Below are 5,257 nucleotides of genomic sequence, written 5' to 3' on the forward strand. Positions count from 1 at the left end.
ACCCACCAAACCCCAAGAAAACTACGACTCCCGGCATGCCCAAGGCCTACGCAGACTGCATTTCCCAGAGGGCTCGGCGGCGCGGTCACTTCCGTGAGGTGAACACTCCTGCGGGAGCGCGCGAGCTCCGGCGCCTGCTGTGCGCGTGCGGGCCGCCCTGCGAGGGCGTGTGCACGGTGCTGCCCTCCAAGTGCTGGCTGGCCAAATCAGCCTGCGGACTTGTTTTGTTGGGTAGGCAAAATGATTTGAAAAAACAAAACCTGAAGGTAGGCACATTTAAGAGGATAACGTGCATAACTAGCTCCCACCAGCTTATGATTATTTTTAATTATTTTAATGTGTATCATATAACGTATGCATAGGTACAGATTAAGAATTACAAAACGAATACCCACATACCTAACACTCTACTTACAAAAAAGAATTCGACCAGAATTTTGGAAGCTTTGACCATGATGCTCCCCATTCATTTTCTGAATAGTGTTAAATATTCCTTTGCTTAGCTTGATGGGTACTCTATATGTACGTGTCCCTAAACAATAAGTGTTTACTCTTGCAAGGCTGTGATCTTTATATAAACAGAATCTGCTGTATGTTCTTCTGTGATTAATATGCTCAACATGAACCTCTAGATTCATCTATCTTGATACATGCAAAGTTCATTTTCACTGCTGGGTAAGATTTTACTATTCATTCTGTCACAGAATGTCCAAACCTATAGAAAAATTTTATAAGTTTATTTGAGCCAAAAAACAGGATATACCTGGAAGGAAGATCTTAACAGATTGAGAAAATGCTCTGGAGAATGACTGTTTTGCAGTTCATTTTACACATCTAGAATCAGAGTGTTCGGATGCTCACGGGAGCCATTACGCCAGCGGGAAGATGGCTCAGTACCTAAGATGGCCAACGGCTCACGGCCCGGGTTGCAGCAGAGGCTTCGCAGGCGGCAAGATCAGCCAAACAGAGAAGTCCCCGCCCTGTAACCCCATTGACATCCTGGGCCAAAACCTTTAAAAACCTGCACCTATACCTCAGACACGTGTGACTGCTCTGGCCCCTTTCCTCAGGACCAGAGGACCTCGCCTGCAGACCCTGATAAAGCCTGTTTCATACTTCGCTTTGGCTCAATCTCACCCTCATTTTCATTTCCTCTGGCCGATCATTTGATGCCAAAACCGGGGAGGGGTTTTTAGCCTTCTCTCAGAGGGGTGGCTACCCTCCCCCGGACCAGTCTCCGACTCATTCTCTCTGGACCCCGGCTGCTCGTGAGTAAGTTCTCTCCCCTGTCTTCCCTCTGCCTCCCCTTCCTCCTCGGGGGGCCCAGCCCTAGCCCCGGCCGTGCCTAGCGCCCCCCACCTCCGGCCCTTCTGTTAGGGCCTCCGCCACCGGTCATCCTAAGAGACGTCTGAGACTGCCCGGCTTGGCCCTGTGGCTTTCGCCACTCTGACCCAGGTCTCGGGTTGGGACGAGGACACTCCTCCCAGCCCCCGACTGCAAGGGCAAGGCTAGATCCATTAATTCTGACAAAAGGAGAGACTGACCATGGACAACGCCGAGTCTAAACCAGATCCTAAGATACCCCTAGGGTGCCTCCTGGCCAACTGTGTCCACCTGGGTTACACTCAGACATTAAAAAAAGAAAAAACGGTTCTTTCTGTCCCGAGTGGCCTGGCCACAATATAACCTGCCCAATAGCTCCCACTGGCCTCCCACGGGCACATTCGACTATCAAGTCCTTAACGACCTAGAAAATTTCTGTCAATTGAACTCAAAAGATTCCGAAGTTCCATATGTACAGGCTTTTTGGGATCTGCGCTCCCATCCAGACCTTTGCTCCCCCTGTTCCACCCTCCAAATCCTCCTGGCCTGCTCCCCCAACCGCTCACCCTGTTTCCCAAGTCCCACACCCCCCACTGCTTCCTCTTCACCCCCATCTCCCAAGCCGCCTATCGATCCCTCCCCGGAACACGACCTCCCCGAACTCCTCGGCTCGTCCCCTCCGCACTCTCCTGTCACCGTCCATACTCAATCTCATCCCCATGGACCTGACTCCTCTACCGGCCACCTCTTCCCTCTCCAAGAGGTGGCCGGAGGAGATGGAGTAGTCAGGGTTCATGTTCCTTTCTCTCTCCACGATCTCTCCCAAATCGAAAAACGCCTCGGTTCCTTCTCGGCCAACCCATCTAACTATATCAAAGAGTTCTAATACCTTGCCCAAGCTTACGACCTGACTTGGCGCAATATTCATGTCATTACGTCCTCCACCCTAACCCCGCTCTCTTCCTTAACCACCTCTAGGAGGCTCTGACTCAATATACCCGTCTAGATCCCAACTCTTGCAGCAGGGCTACCATTGTAGCCTCTCATTTCATTTCCCAGTCTGCCCCTGATATTAAAAAGAAACTCAAAAAGGCTGAAGATGGTCCCGAGACCCCGATTCAGGATCTGGTAAAAATGGCATTTAAGGTATTCAACGCCCGAGAGGAAACGTCCAAGGCCGCCCGACAAGTGCACCTTCAACCAAAGGTCAGCCTCCAAACCCAGGCTTTGGTTGGAGCCCTGTGGCCTGCGTTGGGGGGGCGGGGGGCACAGTCATCTGCAGCCAACGGGGCCCACCCAAAGACTTTGCTGCCCGGTGCCTGCTTCAAGTGCGGCAAAGAGGGCCACTGGGTTCCCCAATGCCCCAATCCTCAACCACCGACAAAGCCGTGCCTTCAGTGCAAGCAGCCAGTCCACAGGAAGTGTGACTGCCTGGGCCTTCTTCAGCCCTCGGCACCTCCACGCAGAGGGACAGATGAAGGACAACACCTGGTTTTCGAGCTCCTAGGCCTGGCCGAAGACTGAAGAGGCCTGGGTTCTGGCACTCCGGTCACCCTCGCAGAGCCCAGGGTCATGCTCCAGGTAGCGGGTAAGTCCATCACCTTTCTGGTGGGTACGGGGGGCTACCTATTCGGTCCTTCCCTCTCATTTGGGCCTTACTCTTCCTTCCCAGATCACTGTTGTTGGGGTAGACGGAACTCCCTCTAACCCCAGCCAAACCCAACCCCTTTCTTGCTCCTATGAAGAGACCCCTTTCACCCACTCGTTCTTAGTCATTCCCTCCTGCCCCGTGCCTCTGCTAGGCCGGGATATCTTATCTAAACTCTATGCCGCTATCTCTTTCAACCAGGGCACCCTCCTTCCTAATGGTTCTCCACCCAACTTTATCTCCCGACCCTGCACTCCCTGTCGCTAACCTCCTTCCTGATGTAAACCCGTCTGTATGGAATACAGACACCCCTACCATTGCCACTCACCATGAACCTGTCCGTATCCAACTAAAAGACCCCACCTCCTTTCCCAGCCGTCCCCAGTTCCCAATCTCTAAGCAACACCTCCAGGGATTAAAACCTATCGTCACTCGCCTGCTGGCACAGAACCTCCTTGTCCCTACAAATTCCCCCTGTGATATCCCAAAACTCCCCGTTAAAAAAAACCTCCGGCCAGTACCGCCTGGTCCAAGACCTCCGTATCATTAACTCTGCAGTCATCCCTCTTTCTCCCGTCGTTCCCAATCCGTATACCTTACTCTCCCACATTCCCCCTGACACCTCTCATTTCTGTCTTCGACCTTAAAGATGTCTTCTTTACCATTCCCTTACACCCCGACTCTACATTCCTCTTTGCCTTTACCTGGGAAGACCCTGACACATACCGAACACAACAGCTCACCTGGACTGTCCTCTCCCAGGGCTTTCGTGACAGCCCACATCTTTTTGGCCAAGCCCTAGCCTCTGATTTAGTCACATGTGACCTTTCACCTTCCACTGCACTTCAATATGTCGATGATCTTCTTGTCTGCTCTCCTTCCCATAAGGAATGCCTCCGAGCCTCTACCACCCTCCTTAATTTCTTATTCTCAAAAGGCTACCGCGTATCCCCCTCTAAAGCTCAGATCGCCCAGTCTACTGTAACCTACCTTGGTCTCTCTCTCTCCCTCCACTCGGGCCATTACAGCCAACCGCTTACAAGCTATCTGTGATCTCCGACCACCACGCATGGCGGCCGAAATTCAGTCAGTCCTTGGCTTCCTTGGTTTCTTCCCCCCACCCCCGCTACCGCTGTACCTCTATTCCAGCTTCCAGGCAATTCCTCCAGACCGGAATCTCTCCCCCTTCCTATTGAGGGAGTAGACCTTGACACACAACGCCTAGACGCCATCACTGTTTGCTTTTTCAACTACACCTCCTCCGTCCGGTGTAACTCTACGTCCCCCATAACCCCTGATAAGCCCTTTTACAGCCGACCCCCAGAACTTATGTCTGGTGTAATGGGTCCATCTCTAAAAATCTCTCTGCCCCACTGCCTGATCAACTCTGCCTCCCAGTGACTCATACCACAACTCACTATTTACTCCCCAGCCGAGCTAGCCCAAGGACGCCTCCTGCCTGTTGACACCCCTCCTGCTCACTCTCGATACAAGCGCGCTGTCTTCCTGCCTGTGCTGGTAGGCATGTCCCTAACTGCCTCACTTGTCGCCACGGGTCTCAGTGCTGGGGCCTTCGCCCACTCCATCACCCAGGTCCGCAACCTGACCAATTGCCTCCAGCTCGCTATAGATGCCTCTGCAGAATCCCTTGCCTCTCTCCAGAGACAGATCATCTCGCTAGCACAGGTAACCCTCCAAAACCACTGAGCCCTAGACCTCCTCGCAGCCGAAAAAGGGGGCACCTGCTTATTTCTTAAAGAAAAGTGCTGCTACTATGTCAACGAATCAGGTATAGTTGAAACCCAGGTGTCTGCCTTACACATAATGAGTGCAGAACTTCACAAACAAAAATTTGCTAATGACGCTACCTCGTGGTGGTGTTCTTCTATGTTCTCCCTCTGCGCCCCCTTTCTGGGCCCTCTGCTAATAATCTGCATCCTTCTCCTCTTAGCTCCATGTTTTATAGAGTTCCTAAAGACACAGTTTCGTGAGATATCCAGAGTCACCATCCACCAAATGCTGCTCCAGCCGCTAGCCCATTCTCTATGGCTAAAACCATGGGGAATATATGGCTTGAAGGCTAGGAACTGCCAGCAGGTCTTCCACTCTATATTCCCTACCAGCCCATTCCCCAACTGGGTGACATGGACACCCCGGCTCCTTAAGATGCCTCTCCTACGCCGCCCCTCCTCAGCAGGAAGCAGCCAGACGACACCAACGCCCCATTTCCTATCTTAAGGAGTCGGAAATGTTCGGTTGCTCATGGGCGCCATTACACCAGCGGGA

The sequence above is a fragment of the Rousettus aegyptiacus genome, unplaced genomic scaffold (genome assembly GCF_014176215.1).
Source record: "Rousettus aegyptiacus isolate mRouAeg1 unplaced genomic scaffold, mRouAeg1.p scaffold_m13_p_7, whole genome shotgun sequence".
NCBI classification, from domain to species: domain Eukaryota; kingdom Metazoa; phylum Chordata; class Mammalia; order Chiroptera; family Pteropodidae; genus Rousettus; species Rousettus aegyptiacus.